This window comes from Pezoporus occidentalis, unplaced genomic scaffold (assembly GCF_034315485.1).
Source record: "Pezoporus occidentalis ecotype Australia unplaced genomic scaffold, CSIRO_AGI_Poc_V1 ctg12, whole genome shotgun sequence".
NCBI classification, from domain to species: Eukaryota; Metazoa; Chordata; class Aves; order Psittaciformes; family Psittacidae; genus Pezoporus; species Pezoporus occidentalis.
This window is the reverse complement of record NW_026912994.1, coordinates 6,955,966-6,980,507: the sequence shown is the minus strand read 5'-3', so window position 1 is coordinate 6,980,507 and position 24,542 is coordinate 6,955,966. Positions and strand designations below refer to the sequence as shown.

Below are 24,542 nucleotides of genomic sequence, written 5' to 3'. Positions count from 1 at the left end.
TTGCATCATTCACAAACAAGTGCCTAGTGCTGCATAGCCCAAGTAACTCCAGGGAATAGACTTTGTCCTCTTCAACCCTGTGTATAATGTGCAAAGTTACCAGCCAGCTTAGTGCTACTACATCCCTTTAAAAAGCAGGAGAGAAATGTGTTTTCTCCTCTACATTAAAGGAAGAGTTTGCAGTGTTCGGAGACAGAGGGGAAAATATTCTAACTTGGAAAACTGGCTGGCTTGAGTGTGTGAACATTAATCAGAAATAAATAAGCAACATCAAGGTATGCATTGCACTGTTGGCCTGGACCATGCTCCAGTATTTATTACTGCCAAACACATTCACTGAAATAGGAAATGTCTGCAAGCTAAGGATCTCTCAGCACCAAAAAAAGGAGTTGAGACAACAAGGATAAAAGGCTGTGATGGGAGGAAAAAAAGCAAGCATAAAGAAAATGCAAGGATATGATAAAAAGTGGTAATGTACTCTGGGGGACAAAGGGAGAGGAAAGCAGAATGTGTTCAAGGGTCTGTGATGAAAGAGCTTCAATGAATCCCACTTCCTTTCCACTCATCCAGTCCTAACAGACAGGGACAAAATGAATAAAAATCAAATCAACTGAAGGAAAAGGAGAAACATTTTTCATTAGTTTTCATATCTGACCATGTAGTGGGAATCTCTGGAGAAGGGGTGCAGCGTGCAGAGCCTGGTTGTGGAGCTGCAGTCTGTGCCACAGACAGAGTGAGCAACACGTTAAATAGAAAAACAAAAGATCAAATGAATAGGCAAGTGCTAGAATCTTAAAAATCAACCAGCTGCTTTATCGGGAATCAATTTTGCTCCCTTAGGAAAGAAGTAAGATAATGGAAAGACTTAGATCCGGAAAAGAGCCCTGTTTCTGAATTCTGTACAGGAGGGCAGCATTAAAGAACACCCTCTGGCAGCAACACAGAATAAAAATGACCAGAACCAGGCTGAAATGGAATAAAAGCAGAGAGTACATTTCTGTGCTAGCACTGAAATGAATAGTTTTAATTCATGTGATCAGTTCGTCTGCCTCTCACACACTGTATTCTCTTTAACATTACCCTCTATTTCAAATTAGATAATTTTGCTTCCTTTGCAAAACTGTAGGTTCCGCCTTTCTACTGCTACTGTCAAACCTTCTTCCAATCCTTTTCTAGGCCAATTTCTCTGCAAACACCTAGGCCCTGATCTTCTCACAGGTTTCCATCCACCAGCAATTATCTAATTAATGCTCCTTTAGAAATAGCCATAAAACAACACAGCAAGCAGAACAGTGACTTCTAGATGTCTGAAAACACATCCTTCCTCTTTCCTTGCCTGCTTTCACGCCCTCTCCTGTCTGCTGGATCTCTACCACATGTGCACTTGGTCCATCTCTTTTCCATGGAGAGTCCTGGCCCATTCTACTCAATCACTGAAAGTTACAGACACACCTGGTGACAAAATTCACTTGTGTTTTTTACAAATGAGGTCAGTGCTTGCTTTCCTCAAGATCAAGTCTGAAACTCACAGAAAGCTGAAACAACACTCCCCAGCCTCCTAGATTAGAGTTCACCCAAGGGTAGCCAAGACTTCACTGCACATGATGCCCCACAAACAACCCTCAGCTCAGCTCCAGGGGTGACAGTATCCATCAGCATTGTGTCAGAAGTACTAGTATCCCCTGAAAGTGTCAAAGCAGAGATGATAAAGGTTTTATAATAATACACTCTAGTGTATTGTTTTGACCCTCTTTGCAGCAGGCACCAGCCAGGAGAGATCTCTTTCCAAGGCCTGGTCTCATTAAACTGTAACAGAATTTTACTGAACATTCACTTGGTTCTCTGTGCTTTTTGCCCTTTTGGGCAGGAAAAGGTGCTTCTGATAACTCAGCTGTTTAATAAGGAAATTCCTTGGAGGGTCTTTGCTGAGAACATACAAAGATCCACTGACAGCTGCTGTGATGGTTGCTCATTTTTGGGTTAGTGTACAGTACCTGGAAAGAAAGCACTTGAGGAAAAGGTACAGTATACTAAACACAGCCCTGGTTCCAAAACTTACATTACAGTACAACACATGGCATAGAGACAGCACACTCCCACCACAGCTACCTGTGTAGACATGCAACCCCAAATCCCCGCTATTGCGTGAGCCAGGCACAGAAGACACAGTTATACCCACAACAGGGAAGAATAGGACCCATACCACTTTTAGTGCTTCAAAACTACAACTCTGATAAATTCCTATATTGAAAGACACGTCCTGCTTTTCCACATGGTGCAAAATGAAGCCAAACCGTTGCATTTCTTTCTACATCTTTAAAGCAGCTGTGAGACAGAAAGCTGCCTCGCTGAAGGATTCACGTGGTCCCTCACACCACAGCATTGCTGTAATGTAATCATTTTTATAGCGTCTTTGGGATAGATCTGCTCCAATTTACAGAAGGGGAAACTGAGTCAGAAACCTGTTTAGTGATTTTTCACAGAGCGTCCCAGTGCAGAGCAGGATGATGATCACTCTGGCTCTTACAGACTCCCTGACATCTCACTGAAAAAGGTGTTTACATATCATCCCATCCACTCCAGTAGCAGGAGTTTGCATACCCGCCTATATGGTGGCTGCACTCCCTGAAGTGGGTGTACTCTCCCCATCTGCTCTTCTTCTAACCTCAGGGCAGCTACATTGCTTTGGTGGGACGATTTCTATATCGGAACCCTATGAGGCCTCGCACTGAAGGCCTTGTAAAATGCACATCTCCCTTCAGGCAAAGAAAAGACCTGCTCTGCCCTGCCAAGTAACAGTGCTGCCAGGCAGCTGCACTTGACACCGGCACAAGGTCTGTGCTCCAGACACGTGCCCCCATCTCTTCCAGCAGCCAGCAAAGAAAGCTTTTGAATGAGAGTTCATAAAGCACCTGATGTCAGCCTGAACTAAAAAGCAACAAAACAATCACTTCCAAAAAACTGGCTGCTGTAAGGAAGAGATGAGATCTTGCCATCCACTTCAGAAATTCCCACTACCAGGTGGTGACTATTTTCCTCACTTTACAAAAGCACAGAAACTCCCGTCTTCTCCTCTCCCTGCCCATGTCGGCAGGCTCGCATGGATGTTTTCATATACACCCACATTTGTCTTTCCTCGCATGATATTATAGAAACATTTTGTTTTGCTCTTTTCATACACTACGTTCCAAAGCTTTTCTGTCAACAGTGAGCTGCATCTCATCATAAGCTCATATGTGTAGTCAGCTGGTAGGCAGCCATCAAATCCCACATACAGCCAGAGCCTGGTAGTAAAGAAGAGGATCAGTGCAAAGCATTGACACACACAAGCACACAGACACACACGTGTGTTTCCTGCCTTCACTGCCAAGGCTTTTTGCCCACCTTAATCCCCACATAAACCTTTAATGTGTGTAATAAAATTTCAGTGACATTTCATTAAGGGTCACGCAAAGATGTGTGCACCAACAGCTTGGTCATGCACATCTTGGAGTGGCTGGCTACCCGTACTCCCCAGTGCCATGCACACTGGTAATTAATATTAACATATGGGTGGAGAAACTGATCATTGGTTTATGAAATATGAAAGACAGAGGTTTTGTGCACTTAGAAACTGAGCCCCAGCTGCTGTACTGAACACGAGACCTCCAGCAGGGGCACGAAACCACAGAGAGGGAAAAGAAGCAGTGCTTGCCTGGAAGACGTAGCACTTTGCATTTTTTCACATTACAAAACTCAGCAGTGGCTGAGGGGTTGATAGCTAAAGTATCAAAAGAAGGAATTTTTTTCTGCCTCTAGGGAAAATAGCATCCCAAGAGCTAATTTTTATTTAAGCAACTGTAGAGCGCAGCCTAGAATAAAACTGCCATCTGAATCTTAATTATACCTTCACATTGAAACACTGCAGCGAATTACATGTAAGATTCAAAAAAAAAAAAAAAGGAGTGATATTAACATATAATGAGCCTCATCAATTACTATGGATCAGGAAAAGTAGCCCCCATATTGTTGAAATGGCTTAATTTACATGACTGGATGATTCAGATGCTTCTCAGTCATTCATTCAAATCTCTCCACAAGTTATAGCCACAGACAAATGTCCCGTAGCAGGCTTGGCCTTAAATAACTAAATTAAATCCACTGTTAGTTACCCTGTTATTCTGCAGCAGGGAAATTGAAGAGCTTTCCTACAGTAACTCTGGGGAGAAACAGATCTCTAGCCATTACTGAGCTAACTTTATAAGTATACAAAATTAGTATGATTTTTATAGTGCAGCAGTATCTAACTTGCAAATTTGAGATTTGCTTCTCATGAACCAAGGTTCAGTCACCTCTTGGAAGCAGGAGATATATTTTAGCAGCATAGCAAGGGATAGACTTCAGGACTGGGATCTGTGTTTCCATCATTTATAGAGGAGCCCAACAACTAATAAACCAGCCAGAAAACAAATTAACTATACTAAGAACTAAGACTGGGTATGCCTTTGGGTTTAGTCTGAATTCAGCCACTGGCAACAAGCAGCTGACAGATCTGGGACTACAAAAGCACATAGGGGAAGCCACATTGGGATGCTTCCTCCAATTTTGCCAGACACTGGCTTTTTTTGGCCATTCTCAGTTTTTCCCAGCTATAACTGCATCAGTTGATGATGACAAACAGCAGAATGACAGGTACAAAGATACAAGTCAGGAGATGCTCAGCATTGCTTTGGACATCACATTTATCCTCTCCGCTTTAATAGTCTTGCTCAAAAGTTACATTATTTCTCCGCTTTGCAGGGATGTTAGGAAAATCCATTTAATACTGTTGAGCAGATTAAGAAGTTGGATGAATATCGATCACTGAGCTCATTCTGACTTTAGTACTGTACACAAATACAGGCCCATCTTCAAGACACTTGATGATCAGTACTGACCAATTATATTTAATGAAAACTATTTTAGAAACACATTTGAGTCAGGTATCATTCATTCATTTCCAGATTCAATCAGCAAAGGAGCGGGGGAAAGTTTGTTTCCTTTTCTGCAGATTAAATGTTGTGTCTGCTTTGAAAATTAATCACTTTCTGCTGTCATAAAGTGTGTCAAGAAGCAAACTGATGGATTGGCATGAGGTTGACTCACAATAAACAGATACCCACATGCCTGCAATCACTTGCAAAGATTAAGGATGGAGAAGGACTTTCTAGAGGTACATGGAGATACCATCATGAGTAATGACATGGAGAAAACAATGGCAAAATCTTAATTTTAAAGTGCATTGTGGAGTGTTTATTAGAGAATGGGAGAGGGATAAACTTCTAAAGTAAGCTCTGAACAGGGTTAGGGTTAGGATAATTTTCAAATATCATTACTTGCAACTGGATATAAATGAACTGGACAAAGTACCTGAGAACATACTGTCAGGTGTGTTCATGTTTTGGCAGGCAGATCATTTAGATGACCTAAACAGCTCGTTTTCCACCTGATATTCCATGAAGGCCCACGGAATTGTTACTAGCCCTTGGTCCAGCAAGACCCCCCTTACTTCTCCTGGGCTGTTCTGGGACAGAAAAGGGGAGGAAGGACTGCTCTGTCCTGAAGACACTGACATTTCTCATGAGCAGAACCCAGACATGCACTGTCCCCCTCCTCACCCCCCCTTCCTGCCTCAGTCATCCTGCACAGAAAAGAGACTGCAGTCATTTATGGCCTTAAAAAAATATCTGACAAAGTGACTGCCTGGCCGTGTCCTGGCTTTAAATCAGAAAGACGCAGGACATTCACTACATCCCTATGTATCCCTTATCCACAGGCCTTCTTTTTGCCCTTCCCGAGTCCCTGCTGTCCCAGGGATGCCCTTGTTGTGGGCAGCATGATAACAAAGTACAGATAATGACTCCAATTAGGAGGTGTGAATGTCATTCCACTCCCTCTGCTCCCTTCCAGGTCACTATGAATGTGTTTGAAAACTACTGGCACAGCAATTTAACGATAATTCAGATTTAATTTGCACTCTGTCATCTCTGTTTTTTCTATAGGCTTTAATAGTTTAATTTAACAGTCTTAAGCACTGTCTATATTACCAAGACATAATGTGTATTTCAGATTTGAGCAGCTGCATGCCACAAAATAATGTTTCACATTTATATTGTGTCTTTCATGCCAAAGATGTTTAAAACCGCCTTGATTACTATATCTACACAAGAATTAACTCATCCATCACTGAAATGCAGTCACTTCTAGGTTGGAAACATCACCAGTCTTTAATAATATAGGCAAAATAGAGCAGAACATTCCACTGAAATGAGGAGGCAAGTTGAGCAGGTAAAATTAAGTTATCCAAAACTGCAGTTCGGCAGGGCTGTCTGCTATGCTCACCCTCATTACAGGAAGTTCTTTATGACTCTCAGATATCTAATCAAATTGCAGTACCCGTGGAAACTGATTCCTTTATACCAGCATCAGTTTATTACCGGTTGAGTGAAGGAAGGCTCTGCCATCTGCTGCACAGCTCAGCAGCACAGCTCTACCTCTCCCTCTGCCACCTTCCCTCCAGGTCAGTAAATCCCAATCTGATGACAGTCAGAATGAACCCTCGAAAAGATAAAGAGTGAAATGATTGTCAAAGTTTCTCACTCCAGCAGTGCCTAAGCCAGATCCTTCAAGCCAGTGAGAAGACACCCACTGATGTCAATATGCTCTGAATTGAGCCCTAATGAAGCACAGCTCAGCTCTGCCCACCAGCCCCTATGCCTGCTAGCATCACCACCTGCCAGTTTTCTGAAGAGAGCAACTTTCATGTCTCAGTGAGCTCTCTGCTTAATCTTTCAGTGATTGGCATAGGAAGGATCTCTTACACATGCAGATGGAAACCATCTGGTGAAGAATTTGGCTCAGGAAGCAGAGTCCCACCTGCGTTAGCTGTCCCACGACCCCTGCTCCAATCAGCGGGAATCCATGGTGTTACAACCTCTTCCCAAAATGTCATGCTCTCCAGGCCCTGGCAGCCATGGAAGGTGGAGCTTTCCCATGTAGTTACCCAGCTAAAGCTATTTCTCACTGCACATTTTTGTGGTAGTGGTCCAGGGACCAAGTAAAGTAGCAGGGAAGTGGGTGGAGAACATATGTGTCTAACTTAATAAAGATTCTCACTATTTGCAGGCACATTATCATCCATGTTCACCACTTATCAAAAGCCTTTCATTTATAAAGTCTTTAAAGCCTAGTTTAGCAACTTGCAATCACAGTGGTGGACTTGACAGTGTTAGGTTAATGGTTGGACTTGATCTTAAAGTTCTTCTCCAAACTAACCCATTCCATGATTCTATGATCACTTGAATCATAGAATTACTTGCTTATTATTATATTGTGTAAACGAAGCACTGTGGCATTTAATGTAAAATATGTTTTGCTCTCCCTGTTTTATCATTGTTTTTAAAGCCATTATGATCAGGCATTTTTCTCAACCTATCCTAAAATACACACCACAATATCTATGGCCCAAAGTAACACTATTCCTGGGATTTGAGTATAGCAGTGAAAGAACAAAGATAATAAAGCAGCCTTTCCGTGCACTTGCTGCCTCCAAGGTTTCTAACAGGGCTGTTCAGACCATTCTCTCTCCCCAGGTTGAGTTTCAAGGTCCCTTTATATCCAGGAGACATAAAAAGGAATTTGTTCATTATTAATACACTGTCTCCAAGAGGCTTTTCTTTGTAATCAAAGTATAAATTCTGCGGTGGAATTGATATACGTGCAAACACTGCACCATCAATGTTTGCATTATGGGTGAAGGCATGGTAACAAACAATAAGATTTGTGGCTGGGGGACTGGTTAGGAGTTGTGGCCGTTTCAGGCAAAAGAAAAACATTTGCCATTTAAAGGAGGACTTCCTGGGGACTGTATTTTACTGAGCTGCCAGAATGCCAGTAGGAGCAGCTACCTGCCCGTGTAGATGGCACAGAAATGTATATTAACCTAAAGTCTGGTACATGCTCCCCTGGCATTTATCAAGACATCCTGCCACCAAATTACACCTCCAGTGGGACTTGTGGCAGTGGGTCTCATGTTCATCACTAGGGCCAGTATTTCACAGACACAAAATGAGAACATTAAAACACCTGGAGTTAAACCAGAAGGAAAAATAAAACAGGAGAATTAAACAATGGAAACCGGTCCAAAGTGCAAAGCAGAGAGATGAGGTTCAAAATCTGGAGCAATTCTAATCAGGGTTTTGGTTCTGGCTCATCTGTAATTAAAATGAAGTACAAATCTGCCTGAGACAGTCAACAATCTCAGCTGTTTCTGAGATCTGGCTTTCATTAATTTCATTAACATCTTAAATGCATTCTTATTGCTTGTTCATATGCTGAAGAGCAAGCGAAATAACAACACACCATGAACCAGTTTATCTTTGTCTTCGCAGAGGAACAGATGTGGTATCAGTCTCAGGGGCATGCAGGCCTTTTGCATGGAAAATGGCAACGAAGGGAGTTGTGCAAGTGTGGAAATCTTTGACACAAAAAATATATAAATTGAAACTAGCATTTCATCAGTGCCTCATGCACTTTGGGGAGCTTCACCAGCATTATTAGTATTAACCAGTGTGACAATTTCCAGTTTAATTTGCCAGTCTTGTTTCAGAGAAACAGTCAAAAAGTCAGAACTGAGACGGAGCTCTCCCAAGTACCTGTGATCTGGTAGGCCAGACCTGAGGATCCTGCAGGAGGCTGGTGGAGGGACAAATGCCACAGACCATGTTCCTGGTCAGTGCTATGCATTAAACATGCTCTTGTTAGGTGTGTGACCCAGGGTATAATGGCATTTCTGCTCTTTCCTTTAATTCAGATATTTAAGAGCAGGGTGAAAATAGGAACTAGGAGGCTGGTTCCTCATCTCTCTGAAACAAAGTCATAGCAGTCAATAAGATGAATTTCCCGTGTGCTCCCCACTGCTCTGCAGGTGATGTGTCCTCAGCCCAGGTGCTGGAATAGGTAGCATGTGTTCACAGCCCCAACAACCTTCAATGGCAAAGTGCTCCCATCCACAGACTTCACCATGGCAGCAGGACAGGCTGCAGCAAGAGAAAACTTGCACTCACCAAAGCCAGATCCATGCTCCAGTGCACATACCACTGTCAGGGAGGGGGAACAAAGCCACTTGCAACCTGTTTTCTATGCAACCTGCATAGAAACTCTAGACAAACTTCTAATCAACTTTCATTTGATCTAAATTCTTTTGCCAGACTGCATATCTCTTATGGAGTGAGGCAAGTTACCAGCGGAGCTACTAGAGGGTGCTACAACACATATGGGCCTTGGTCTCTGACCGCCTGGCATTCAGAAATTCCTGGCATAAATTAACTGTTCAGCTCTGTGATGATGCCGATTTGCTCCACTTGGCATAAACAGATATTCTGATGCAAGAGAGACAATAGTTTCTGGGACCTGTCATTCTAGGGTTTTCAAATCCACTGGCATGTTTAATAGCAAAAAAGATGAAAGACAAAAATAGCCTTATACATACAAAGACCTCCGTGTCACAAATGAAAATTCAGTTTAATTAAGCCAACTCACATACATTATATTCCGCCCATAAAACTTAATATCACCAAAAAATTCCCATCAAATGCAAATTTTCCTCAGTGATTTATTTGTGCAATTGTGAGACAGGGCGAAAGCACACAAAGCAGTGGGAGCTGCAGGCTGAAGTAAACAGTGTTGTCAGAATATGCAAAACAAGGGAAGAACACAAAAAGGAGAGAGAGAAGGAAGGGACAAACATTCTCTGGCTGGAAAGTTATTGAGAGTTTAGAGCCAAAGAGCAGTGGAAAGCTTGGAGAGGAATTTCTACACGTAACCTACAGACTCTACCCTATTTCCATTCCAAGCATCTCTCCCATTTAGCTAACAGATGAAAAATCTTTTGGGGGGTAGATGTAGTGTTAGGTTTATGGTTTTAAAGGTCATTGCCTAAAATCAGCACTGCAATGAGCAGAAAGAAGCTTTGCAGTTGGTCAGCTTCAGCATATCCCACACTTTGAGGAGTGCTGGCAGTGAGGTAATCCCCTAGGAATGTGTGTGCGGTTGGATGGCTGTGAAAAGAGAGCGGTCAGCTACCAAAGCTCTGTGCTGAATATTCACGTCACACACACACAATCATTTTTCTTGTTAAGTATTGAGAAGAATGGGAACATTATAAATGCAGTATCTTTTCTGGTTACAAGTTTAGCTGGTTTAAAATGATCTGTTCCCTCCCTGCTACTCCATTCCACCAGCTGTGTTTCATCTCCATCCCCAAACCAAAAGTGCGCACGCAATGAACTTTATAAGACAGATACAAAAAATCAGGGAGAAAATTAAACACAACTGAACAGAAGCTAAAGAGTAAGAAGTTTAAAAGATGAAAATACAACAAACTGGCGTAAGCATTTTAAGGTCAATTGTCTATAGAAAAATTACACCTTGTTGAACTCGTAACCCCATGCCGCAACCTTGGGTTATTATCCACATATAGATCCAGATCCATGTCATATTACTCAAAGCAACTGTTTTAATCTCTGTGTGTTGAAGAGTCATTACAGCTGCAGCAGATGCTCTGCCAGTGCCAGGTAATGTTGGTAGTGCTGGCTGTTGAAAATACCTTTATTTGCCAGAGGCATTTAGCAATTTGTTGCAGGGAGGACAGAAAAAGAGTGAGGATCAGGCATTGAGGATCAGGCATCCCAGCCCAAAATCAAGCACATCGGTCCAAACTCATGCACATCATGGAAAGTTTCTCACTCATTTTCGTGAGTTTCGGATCAAGTCCTAAGCAAGAAAAATGCAATATAATACTTCCAGCCATTTTTCTGATTATTTGCTAATAAGAGTAGACAGACATTTTTTTCCTTGTTTTTTTTTCTTTTTTTCTCTCCTGTTTCAAATGCCCCTACATTGCATTTATCTTGTCTACATCCATATATACTTGCTCATCCCATGCTTAGCTCAGTGCGCCCATGCTCATGCAGTTTGCGTGCATGGAAACAAAAGCACTGTACAGAAATAAATTTCAAATGAATGATATCTACAAAAGAAGAGAGAATTATACCAGTGACATCCCACATTTGAAAAGAGGTGTTTTTTTGGTATTTTCTCAAAAAATTGCACATACTTATACCCACAAGACTACATTAAGTTTCTAGGTCACTAGACTCCTGATTATGAGATGATTAGACTCCTGATTATGAGATGATTACCTTGAATGGCACGTTTAAATACCAGCCTCTGCTCTCTTGCAGGAAACAACCAGATCAAACTTGCAATTCTTGACCCACTCTAGTACTTTAAACTTATTGTTTAACAAAAAAAAAAGAAAGAAGGATGGCAACAAGCTGCCAATCCACTTCAAAACTTCTACTATATTTGTGGGTAAGCAAAGTCCAAAAAAGCTTTAATGCATGTGCTCAGAGAGCTTAAAACTCATTGGAAACAATCCTCCCAGAACTAAGCAGCAAAAGACTCAAACAGGTGCTCTCTATCACGGAAAGAACACAAATTTAGTGCAAATTTACTACAAATTTAGACTTTAGATTCTAAACATACATATAGAAATGTCCTTACAGCAGTAACTAAGTCCAGAACACTGTTTTTTGACAATCTATATAGCACTGGGAAACATCCTGGACAGTGTCTGGTGCTGTTTACTTCCAGTTGAGGACTGCCCCACAGTGTACCACCTCTCCCTCCGAAGATACTATCTCTACACATATATTAACTGACCAAGCCTGAAAATCATACTGTGTTCCATTAACTCCAAGCCCTCCACTTTACCAGTGGGAAAAGTGAGATACAATGCTGCCAAGAGACTTCTTAGGGTCCTTCCACAAATCTGTAACTATAAGGTACAATGCCCTTGTCTGTTGGGGAATTTCATTCCTATACAAGACTATATCTGAATGCTGTCTCCAAGTACTTCAGAACAGGATGTGAACTGCCCACTTCACACAGGGATGACAACTTCTTCACACCATGTTGTCCTGGGTTCAGCAGTAGCAGTCATGTTTTTTCCTTTGTGTTAGCTGGTGCAGTGCTGTGTTTTGACTTCCAGCCTGAGAACAGTGTTGGTGAAGCCGATGTTTTCAGTTGTTGCTAAGTGATGTTTACCCTGACCAAGGACTTTGTGAGGCTCATGCTCTGCCAGGGGGGAGGGGAAGCTGTGAGGAAGCAGGGACGGGGCGCCTGACCCGGGCTAGCCGGGGAGGTATTCCATACCACAGCACAGGCTTCTGGGTCGGACTCGTTTCTTGGCTGGTGGTATTGTATTCCCTTCCCTTGTTATTTTCCCTTATCATTGTTGTAGTTGATAGTAGCAGTGGTGATTTGTGTTGTACATTGGTTGCTGGACTGTTCTTGTCTCAACCCGTAGGAGTTGCACTCTCTCGATCCTCCTCCCCGTTCCTCCGGGAGCGGGGAAGGGGAGAGCCCCGGTGGTGGGGGGACACGGACCTCGATTGTTGTCAGCTCGGCACCACTCACTGGGAGTGAGTGAACAAGTTACCTGACTGGGTTTAAACCACGACACATGTTAATGAAGGTCCTTAGCTCACGCAGACTCTCTCATTTCTATTGTTACCAACATGACTACAGCAAAGTCTGCTCATGCTTCAACTTCCTAAATAGCTACACTCACTGGAATTTCTGCAGATGATCCATCTCCTACAAAAGGTATCCAGGAAGCCAATTTAAAAAATGTTCATATGAAACTATGCTCATCATTTCAAAACTGCCCCAGTTACACATGTTTGGTAGGAGACAATCAGAGGCTATGGTTAAAAAAATTATACTACTGAAAAGTTATTTTCCTTTTAACTGTCTTATAAAGTTCATTAATACCTTCTGCTCTTGGTGAAATGATCCCCCGTTAACATTTCAATTTATTATTGCTGTTCCATTAATGAGACCACAAAAAATGGAAATGAGGCCTATAAATATGCTAAGAGTTAAAGTCAGGAATCGTAACAGTGTGTGCACTTTATGAGTAATGTTTCGGTACTGCTAACATTTAAAATAATATGGAAGGATGGCTCTGCAGCATAAGTATCTGGCTTAACAAACAAAACACCCAAAGTCCAAACAAAAAAAAAGCCCACAATTCCTGAAACTATAGGTTAAAGTATCAGCGGAGGCAACTCAGTCTTAACCCCTGCTGCAGCAGACAGGTAAATTCCGCGCAGTTCACCCTTAAAATGCTTTTGGGGAAGGACTTTCTCAGTGAAGGTCACTGAGACTGTTAAATTTCACACGGCAAATTCTGCAGGAGGAAGAAGGATTTGCCTTCGTTTCCTTTGTTAAAAAAAAACCTCTTTCCATGCTCACATCTATTTACTGCCACCACACCAAGCATTGGGGGGAATTGATTCTCTGATAGCATCTCTGGTCCTCCAAGAAAAAGGGCAGGCTATAAATAGGGAACCCCAGTCTTGGGAACCACATTAGGTTTCGTTTGAAAAATGTTTATTGCCAGGTAGCCTTTCAGATCCATCAGGCTCCCACAGTTCTTCCGCTGATCTTTTCTCCAACTAACAGTGAATATCCTCCATGGGTCAAGAAACATCCCTATGCAAGTGGCATTACTGCAACTTGCATTTTCAATTATTAATATTCCACTTCTCATCTTACAAACTTTTTCAGAAAAGGAGGAAAGCAGCAGCTTGTTCCCCTGGGAACAAAACCACAGAATGCTGTACCTCGCTGAGCCATGAAAGGAACAGTATCTTCAGCAGAGGGATATCATATCATGCTAGCAACATTTTTGTTTCTGCATTTAGGCTCTTGCTGGTGATTGAAAATGATCAATCCTCCCCTGTTTTCTGTGCATAGCTGATGGTACTAGGGTGTGTGTAGCCACACTTCCACTAGCACTATCACCTTGCAAGGAACAAACCTATAATTATAAAATTGATTTTATAATCTATTTTCCAGGAAGCTCAGATTTCATGACAGGGATTGGCTTTGTGCTGGCGTCCCACGACATCAGCAAGAAGAGAACACTGCAGTCTGTGCTTCTTTTAAGCCTTAACAGAAGAAATTATCTAAATTAGCCAGTTTGCCATAGCAGTAACAGTAAGTTTGAAAAAAACCCAGACACCTTCAGTAAGATGAAATAAAATGAAAACATAAAAAGCAAACCATTTAATGAGAGAACAGGCTACTTCAGTAAGTCTAGTTATTTGATAAGCAGACTGCCACTGTCAGCCTTTTATAATCTGTGAAAGACATGATGGATCTTCTCTGTTTGCTTACAATTTCAAACCTTTCCCTTCTGATCAACATTAACATTTTGCTCCAGTGCCTCTAACAACATGACTGCTAGCAACTAGTCCAGATTCTGCCCTTCAGGAAGAGTCTAAGAACTGACAACCCAGGCATGGCTCAGTAGCACATGCATATGGCACACAGACTGGGGTGGTTCAAGGCTGTGAAATGTTCTTCCTCTTCTGAGCTCACCTAAAGGGAATGAAAATGGCCCCTGCTGAGAGTGTATGCACATAAAGCAGTAACAAACATTTCATTTTATCAGCTCTGAAAGAGAATTAGTCTGTATATTCTGCACTGCCAGTTCCTACTGTAGCTGCTCAAAAGAGATGGCTTTGGAGGGTTATTAATTCCTATATTAATGGTCAGCCTCCTCCTCGTTACTGAAATATAGGCTCCCAAGCGTGTTTCAATCTTACTTCCCCACATCTCTTTCAATTCTTCTATTATAAGCAGATAAAAGTCATTATTTGGCTGAAAAGGACCTCAATCCGGCACAGGCTCACAATACTTCATCTACCTTTATGATTCAGCTACACAATTTTCCTTCTGTGTAAAAAAAACTTGTTCAAAAAAAAAGAAAAAAAGAAAAGAATTAAAAATGTACAGCAGGTTCCAGGGAAACCACTGAAACGGCTACTGCCTGTGTGCATTGTTTGTGCTAAACCAGTTAGCAGTCACTGCAGGGAAAGATTCAGATGTGATTTTTAAACTAGGCTAGTGAAAAATATTTCACCCTCCATCAGAGCTGATTTGAAAGGATTAATTCTCCGCTACATTTCAAGAGGGCAATGCTGCCAGATGTCATGAATCTAAAAGCACTTTCTGGAAAACGTAAGGCATCATACGAAGTCATGGTACCTTATATACTGTGCAGCCTCCTTCATCACTTTGATGAGGTTTAACTACTAACTTTAGGGTACTACAAGAACAACCCCTTAAAATTCCAGGGAAATTTGACTGCTTGAACTGGAGCAAAGCAGAAGTTAGTTACTGAAGATCAGCTCTTCAGTACTGAAGTTATGTATGTATAATTATATACATATATATATAATGTAATGCATATATATATAATAAATGCATATAACATGCTGGTTAAGGATCTAACGTATACTATCTACAGCTTGAAAGATTATAAATAGGGCTATTTTTATATGTTTTACCAAATATAAAACATGCAATTGAAACATAGGCAGAGATTCATCTCATCCAACTTTATTCACCTGAATGCTGGGCTAGGCTAGGCAGCGAAGTGCTTGGTAAATCAGCAGGAGACCAACACTCCCAAAGGTCTGCTCTTGTTGCCTATGGGAATGCCTGTCTGATGAGTCACCCTCTGGATATGCTCATCTCCTTCCTCCACTACACAAACTGGATTATGATAGATGTCCCAATCAGTTGTAACAAAATGTTCTGATAGCTATGCAAAATCCTGATCCTCCTCCTTTTCTCCCCCGCTGTTTTATGCCAATATGAATCCACTGACTTTTGCAAGGTTATTCAAACTCACATCCATCTAGTTATAATACCCACTCCAAAGTCATGTTTGGCTGGAGTGAAAGCTGTTGAGGGCACTGAATTAAATTATCCTAACTACTTCAGAAAGGTGCCCCAAAAGCAAGAGACTCAGAGATCGTCCTTTACATGAGGCCTTTCATCCTTTTCATTCAGGCTTTGCCTCAACAACAAACTCTCACAAGTTGGGCCTGGCACAAGACAACTCTACCACAAAACATCTGAAAAATACAAATTACTGTAACAGCCCGTCACCTCAGGATGAACTGCCCTGGATGTGGAGCAAAAGTAGATATTGCTCCCACTTTACTGTATCACTTCCAGTGAATTTTGCTGAAGTTTTTGAGAGCTAATAAGCCGTCTGCTTCTCTTTCAGTCTTCAAAAGTGTCAAGGCTGTATACAGAGAGACATATGGAAACAGTATCTGATCCAAACCTAGAAACAAAAGAGCTTATTTCCCCTTATCTGTTGAAGAATCCAGTAAGCCTCCTAGGCAGGTAGTTGAAACCACAGTAAGGACAGTAAAACCTTTCCCAGAATTGAAGGATCAGGAAGAAAGTAAGAAACAAGAGGAAAATGAGTATGCTTGAGGAGAGCCTTAATCAAAAAAGATGCATGGTGTAGGTCTCTTAGCAGACACTCCAGCACTCAGTAGTAGGACTATTGCTGTTCTTGACTCAACTGGGGCTGTGTTCGCACCTATGGGCACGTCTCTTCCCCACCTGCATAATGGTGATAAATCCTTATGAATAAAATTTAGTAAATGTGAGCTAAGCCTTACTAGTAATAGGAGGCCACATTCTCCATGTCTTCAGGCAGGCAATACCCCAGGGAAATCAGTGTGGGATTTCCCAGCCAAAAGGTTAGAGGACAGAGCAGAAAGCTGTGGGACAAAGCCTGCATAAAGAAGAAATGACCTTTCATGTATCTCTGGAATGGTGCAAAGTAATTCCCAAGTTTAGTGTGGCAAAGCAAAGCTCAGACATATTGCTCCTTTACAAGCAGAGACAATTCATCAGATGACATCAAGGCAAGTTTTGCCTTTGTTTTACCCTTCATAACTAAATAAAGCATCCCACAAAACTAATAAAAACTCTTCTTTCATTATCTCCAAAGACTCTGTTTCAACCAGGAGCCAGCCCCTGCAGCAACTATCATTTTGCCCCAATCTGGTAAATGTCTTCTTCTCCTCTCCCCCTCCTCTTTCCCACCTGGGGCATTCAGCTGCTTGCAGAAAAACTTGAAAAGAGAAAAAAAAGGAATACAAATGTTGGTTTGCATCGCCCAGAAATGAGAACTGAAAAAAAGTGAAACTGTACGCCTTGCCCCTGGTGGCTCTGGGACTTGGAACCAAACCAAGGCCAAGAAAACAGAATATTGCTCTTTGTTAACCATAAATAAATAAATAAAGGACTACTCACTCTTGCCCTTTGGGATAAGTTTTCTAAGGAGGAAGAAATTCCCTGTGGAGTTTATTATGTGTAGACGGGAAGTGTGCCTCCTAGGGAAAAAGCAGTGGGGGTAGTTTTACCCTTGGTGATTTCTTTCCCCCCTTTCTGCCAGTACATTATTCATTTTGCTAGTCTCCTTCCCCTCCCTTTTGCAATAAGTGAAGCCACACAAAGGAACATGCAGGTAATTCAGCCACCTAAAACTACACAGCATCTCTTTTCCTATATAAATGAACAGTGTGTGGCCTGGTTTCATTTGCAACTGTAAATGAAACAGGCCTACAACTGTGTTCATAATCCTCCTTAATTGAATTTCTGTGACAAAACCCAGACAAAATTATTACCCTCAAGTTAACAGTTTGCATGAAGTAGCCAAGGGTTCCTGGGAATCTTTAAAACAAATGCAGGACAAAACTTGATACCTCAAAGCGGTTATTTGGTGTTGGTACCATTTGTTTGAATGGGGGAAGGTTTCCCTGGAGGAACAAGGCCATTATAATATGAGGGGCAGCCTAGGAATTCAACAAAGACCAAGAAAAAGTGAGAATTAAATAAGCAGCAGAAGCACTTGGATATAAATGAGCACACACTGCTCACACCACAGCTACTGGAAGGAGGTGGTGTTGTTGGGCTCTCCTGGCTTTTTGAAAGGGCAGCATCATTCACAACTTGGTGTGGCAAATTAAGAGAGTTTCACAAATCCAGGACTTGAAGCAACTGTTTGGCTTATGGTGAAGTTCACACCCAACTGCAAGGGGTATCTCCTTTAATGCCCTCCATTTAGTAATTTCCTTCAACTAGATCACCAGTTATATGGTAAATACACAGAGCATTAGTCATGATGTCAGGCTGCTGGTAAAATATCTAAACTTACTTTTAAAATGTGAGAACCACTACTAAATGGATGCAAAAAAGGCACTGCCCTGTGAGTCACTCCCACTGCTTTAAGAAGAAGAGAATTAAAGCCTTTCCTATTACCAAAACTTAGTATTTGTTATTCTTTCGGATGATACAGATGTCTTCTTGAATGATTGGACAAAGCTGGTGTGAAGAGAGCTGTTTGCAACAGCTAATTTTGCATGTCATATGCTATGTACTTGGACAGACACCCTATTTTATTCCAGAGCACCATGTTTTAGTCATCTCTGTATCAGCTAATAACTACAGCAAACTAGCAAAGTTATTAGGGATCAAACCAGACTCTTTATGATTCGGTTTACATAGAGCTGATCAGAGAAGGGAAAACCAAATCATCCCAAGGCGATGTCTGCCTGAGTTACCACCCCACACGCTCACAGAAATTAATAACTTGTGCAATTTAAGCAGGAGGCAAGGCTATAAGGAAATGGGGAAAGCTGAGGTAATGGAAAGAGAAATCCTGTAGTTCCTCAGCAACTGCCCATGTCCTGCGTGTCACCCAGCCCTCTCCCAGGCAGAGTTGTTGGAAATTTAGGGGTAGAGGAGGCTGATGGGTCCTTGTATTAAAATTCACTCAGATTTCATTATTCAGAATGGAAGTAAAATATCACTAGAATTGATTAAATGAGCAATACAGTTCAGAGACAGGCAGGCAGAGACCAGTCCTCCGTTCCACAGACCTTTGTGCCTTTGTGTCTCTGTGAGATCATGTGTCCCTCTTCCCACACTCATTTGCAAGGTAGAGCTGGCAAAATGGGAGACCTCAGAAGAGTTTCCAGGAAATGTTGCCTCTCCCAGGAAGGCAGTGGGGTAACAACCAAGTGCTTCTGCCTTCCCCAGTGTCTCTGCTGAACCAAATGTTTCAGCAGTTGCATTAACACCTGGTTTTGAGAGAATGCTCATTAGCCCTGGAGTCCTGTGCCACTTTAAGTAACCTTTTAAAAACAACTTTTTATAGCTTGTGTGCTCTGCTTTTCCTCAGGCCACAAGTTAAACACACTCAACAACACCAGGGCAGAGTGAAACAGAAATAAATACATGTATACGCACATGCCTACCAACCCCCTACATACACACAAAGGATCAGGACCAGAGATCAATGTCTTCAGGAAAAGGCATGAGGGGACAAATTCATCACAGTGCTTTGTCACTGGTGGCAAAGGAAAGAAAAAGGAACATTTAAAAGGGTGATGAAATGTTTCAAGAAAAAGCAATATATTTTTATGTACTTGTAAAATCCATTGGGAATGACTTTTCTGGTTAATTGGTTTCAACTTATTAAACTAAAACCCTATTTGTAAAATCCAGACATATTCAACCGTAAGTCCAATTTCTTCACCGAAAGCCAATACGTCATTTTAAAGGAAAAAAATAAGCAATACAAACCCGTTTCCATTAGTCTAAAAGCACAGCACTTGGTATGGGGAAGAGAAATGGAATAGAGTGCTTGACTTTTTGAAAATGCACTTTGGAAAAATCATGTTACTCATACTCATTTACCTCCAAACTGCAGCTCCCTTCTTCCCTGGTCCTGTGAAAATGGATGAGTATTTTGGCCCAATTATGCAGTGATTTAGAAATCAGCCTTCTGCTATCTTTCCCTGCACTTGTCATGTTGAACTTCTTCCCCCTTATTAGACCACTCTTCTTCTCATTAAATAGTCTCTCTGTCTCACTTGCCAAAGAACTGCCAATGGGCCCCTGATTTTACAGAAGAATAGACACAGCTTTAGCAATGGGAAAGGGCCCCTAATGTACCATGGACACAGCACAGTGAAGCATGGTAATTTGCCTGTGTTAATGATGCTACTTCACAATGATCAGGAAAACAAAAATCTTTAATAGCTAAATGACACCCAGTCCTTCCGCAGCCTGTTGAATTCAAAAGCAGTAGAGGCAAAACTCAACGAGATGTCCTTTAAGAGATGAACTAAAAGTAGCTGCACGGTTGTTTGGTTTTTTTTTCCTACATTCCTAATCTCTAATCATTAAAATGGGTGACTTAGTGCTGGGAGCAGGACATAAAAAAAAACAATACAAGTGTTTCAAAATATTTTTGCAGCTTAAAATCAAGGGGTAAAGGTGGGGAGGGGGATAAATTAACATATATGCAAATGCTTTGTGACATACTATATACATGCATGATTCTCCAACCCCCAGATATTCTGCTCTGTGGGAGAGATTTTGTGCAAGATATTACTGAAAAGTGGGACTAAAGCATCATTACTTATTTTCTGCTTTTAGGTGAAAAGAGGAAGTCATTATTGCAGGAAGGACAGAGGGGCAGTCTGCATGTGCCATTGCTTATGTCAGAGGATGCTACAATTCCACAAAGCACTGAGCTCTTGAATGCTAAATCAACCCCAAGAAATGTTTTCAACTTCAGTTCTCATCAGAAGCTTTTAATTTCTTACAGTTGGGTTCCCCAGGCTGCCTGGCTAGGCAAAACACTGACTGCTTTGGCCAGTCAAAGTCTGGTTGCCTCAAAAAGTTAATCTTCAAATACAGCACATCAAGCTACTCAGTGGGAGAAATTCTGCCCCCAGACAAGACAGGCAGAACGGCACTGACTTTGATGACGCTTTCGGTGTGCACCAGAAGGAACCAGGGATCATAGGCAATCATATGGTTCATGTTTGGTAATCCTTTGGCACTGTTGAAAAGCTGGAAAACAGACCCAGACATTGGTTTGCGAAAAAAAAGATGAACAATATTTACAATATTGCTTATACAAGAAAAAGATTCTATGACATTTTCCAAGGGGAAAAGGAGTGATTTATCAGCCAGTTGCAGTTTCATAGATTTTGTAGCCACCCGATTGGCACGCCTCAGACATTCCTTGTCCAAAACTTTCTGGTACAGCTTTGCAAAACAGAAGCAGGATTTGAATTCAAGAGGGCTGCAGGAAGGCAGAATTACTGAGAAATCAGGAACAGGCCATTTCACTGCAACACTTGTCCAGGCATTCTTCAATTCCTGATGTTCAACATTTAACAAACCCTGAGGTAAGTCTCTACCACAATTAAGTGCTAACTTAAGTGCTTGGGGTGTTTTGGGGTGGCTTTTTTTTTAGCCTATTCATTGTAGAGTTCATCAGTTGATTGTCTTATGAAATTATGTGCTTACCACAGGAAAAGTTTGTCAACCCAGGTTGAAAATAAGCACCTGAAGACTCTCTAAATACTTGTTTACTCAGTCTTGAGAAGCACTCAAGGGAAGTCCCTTAAAGACCAAGTGATTTACTGTGATTCTAAACACTAGCATTTTATGAATGAAAAATTTTGATACCTTTCATGTTGAGCTCTGTGGACCTTGCCAAGTTGAGACCATAATACTTATCAGCAATTTATCAGCAAAGCCATGGTTGACTCTTCAGAGGCCTGATATCTGAGACCTGTCCAGGCAACTTCCCTTTGAAGTCAAGAAGCCAAAGAAAGATTCCCAGCTGTGACCCAGCACAAGTGCTTCTTGAGTGGAGCATTCACCACCTTACTCAAAGTGGCTTGGCAGTGCAAAAATGGCATGTTGCCTTCCAGAGGCTGATTGCAAAATAAACCTTCGTCCCTGGGGCAAAATTCACTTCTGCAGCAGGAATGGAAGAGATGCTCTTCCAGACATTGCATGTCTCAGATGGGCCAGGGCATAAAATCTCTCACTGCTAGATGAACAGCCATCTCCTCATCCTGCCAATCCAGGGCAGTACCAACTCCTCCTCTGGGGCAGCAGAAGCAGTGGAAGGAAACACAAAGACAAGGGACAATGCAGCCCTTTTACTGAGGCCATGGAGATCCCTGTGCTGCAAAGCCTTTAGCATTTCAGTGAGCACATCAAGAGTGGCCTGATGTCATGGCTACTCCCTCCTCTGCCCTTGTCTAAAGCAACAGCAATGTAGCAAAAGCATGTGAAAAGACAGGCTGGATGGAGTACAGTTTCATATTAGTTCCACATGGTACAGTTTCACATAGTACATAGTTCCAGAGTTTCATCTCTGGGTGTCTCTCTTGAGTGTGAACAGTACTGCTCGTGTACAGGATTGCCAACACCATTTGGTGTGGTGGAGTTGTACAAGGAACTTGTAATAGCAACTTAAATAACATCTATGATAGATTCTGCAAGATGAGTGCGTAGATGCAATTATTAGATTCATTAATTCTCAAACAGTGATATCTCTTTTGCTTGCTACTTGCCAGGCAGATATAGCCACCAGGGTGTGCAGCTATTAAATGTAAACCACAGCTCCTATCACCCTTTTTTGTTCTTCCCCTTCCTTTTACTGTGCATTTTCCTTGAGCTCTTTCTCTTTTGATCTCATTGAGAAAAATGGCTTCCTTTATTGATTAAATTACAAATTCCAAAGGCAGGTTATTGAGTTATATGATAACACCTGACAAAAGCCATCAACTACAATTGAAATAAAAGGAAAAATTAGCACTCTCTTTATTACAAAAGATTTGGATGTTGAGTAGCTGACTAAATTAAATGGAGATTAAGCAGATCTGAGAGAATTGATTAGGAAAAACAATGCAGAATTCAGAAAAGAGGCACCAAAATTAACAACTCACTAATTCACCTTAGAAAAATGTGGGAAAAGTTGAGGAAGAGAAGGGAGTTGCATCTTTTTCAAGCATTCACAACCAGGAACTGCACCAAAGCTTGCCTTTGTGATAAGACTTCTCAGATACCCAATTCTGACAAGTTACCAAAAGCCAACAAATACATGACCAGGTGACCATCCCTTCAGGTTTATCCATTCAGCTTCTAGTAGGCCTTTTAAACTAGTGGTATCGCAAGCAAAATAAGGCTCTTGGCCTTTGTTCTGTGCCTGAGAAGAGGACTGCATGCCAGCTTTTGGTAAATACATCACTGCATTTTATTCAGCGCTCATCTAAGCTAATGAGGTATTTTTATTTTTGTCTCCTTGTGGCATTTCCGGCAGTACTGACAGATGTCTTGGGCTTTCTTCCTGCAGATTGAACAACCATTATTGGAGTTCTTCAATGAAACAAGAAGCTAATAAAGCAAAGTGTCTAAAATGGCATGATCAACTTCAAAACCATGTCATCATCCAGTCACTTCCTTGCAAGCTCATTGCAAGGTAGAGTCTAGCAAAGATCACTTCTAGCAAGATTCTGAAAAGAGTATAGACATGGCTGTTAAATAAAGGTTGCAAACATGATATTATTTACTTACAGCCTCTGCATTACTGAAGTGTCATATTCGAAGTCATGCTCCAGGGAAAATCCTCAGTAACCTGTGACAATATCAGAAAAAGAGTCTTCAGTGGATATTTCTAACTAAGTCTTCTATCTGATGGGAAAGAGAATTTAACATTAAATTTTGATATTATTTTGGAGACAAAATGAAAATGTGAAGATCATCTTATTTAACCACAAAGCAGTGTGAAAATTCTCCCTAATGATCATCCAAAGGTTGCTTCAAAACTTGCTGCAGCTGCAATCATCTTCTCCATATCTGCTTTCTCCAAAAATCCTAGCCTACAGATTTACTAGCAGCAAATGTTTGTAGAAACAATAAATAACACATTCAATTGAACTCAGAAATTGTGCAGCCTTGCCTGAACTTTTCACAATCCTGAATGCTTCCTCCTCATGAAAGAGACAAGGAATTGATTTTGTCCCAGTTTCCAAGTGGGAAAATTGCACCAGTGAGAAATGTAGCCTGTGAACACACATCTTATGCCTCACTGCAGTGCTCTGCTTGGGGACATTCCTGTCCCCACCACCCTGCCTCATCATTCACCCCTGCCAGAGCAAATTGTACCCTCCGTTCTGTCAGCAGAACTACTCACAAGTGCAGCCAGATATGGGTTAGTAAAGACCTATTTAAACTGCTCAAGCCAATCCAGGAGCTGCAGCCAGATGAAGATGTGTGAACACAGCCTACATGATTTGCCCCAGGTCTCACAGCAAGCCTGGCAGGGCAGACAGCTAGCGTGATAGCTGCAAGCCCATATTTCCCCTTCTTTGAAACACGAAGGGTGCTGATCCCAAGCAAAACACAGAATTAACAGACATGCTAAAGAAACCCACACCTCAAAGGTTATTTTCATAATTTTCACCATTTTGCCTTGCCCCAAATCCCCAATTCCACCACAATCTGATGAGAGAAAAAATTATTACAAATCATAACAAATTTTAGATTTTTTTTTCCCCTAATGATTTATCCTTTAATTTTTTATTACAGCATCACACCAAAACCTACCCTGTGCCCCAGCACAGTGCAGACACTGGCTGTGGTAGTCCCTGCACCCTGGAGCTTACCGGCAAGATATCAAGGAGCTAGAAGTGCAGGCAGGGAAACGACAGGAACAGCAAAAATCAGAGGATGCTTCTGCACAGTGGTTTGTGAGCACAAATCCC

The 24,542-nt window shown here is 41.6% G+C and overlaps 1 protein-coding gene across 6 annotated transcripts in view; it reads right to left on the bottom strand.

Annotated features, from left to right (window-relative positions):
* The window catches only part of SEMA5B (semaphorin 5B), a 283,614-nt gene that overhangs the window by 170,362 nt on the left and 88,710 nt on the right, over positions 1 to 24,542 (bottom strand). For all 6 annotated transcript variants that reach the window (XR_009962448.1, XM_062607082.1, XM_062607079.1 and 3 more), the window contains one exon: positions 23,353 to 23,413. The gene's annotated coding sequence lies outside the window, so the exon portion shown is untranslated. The remainder of the gene's footprint in view (positions 1 to 23,352; positions 23,414 to 24,542) is intronic.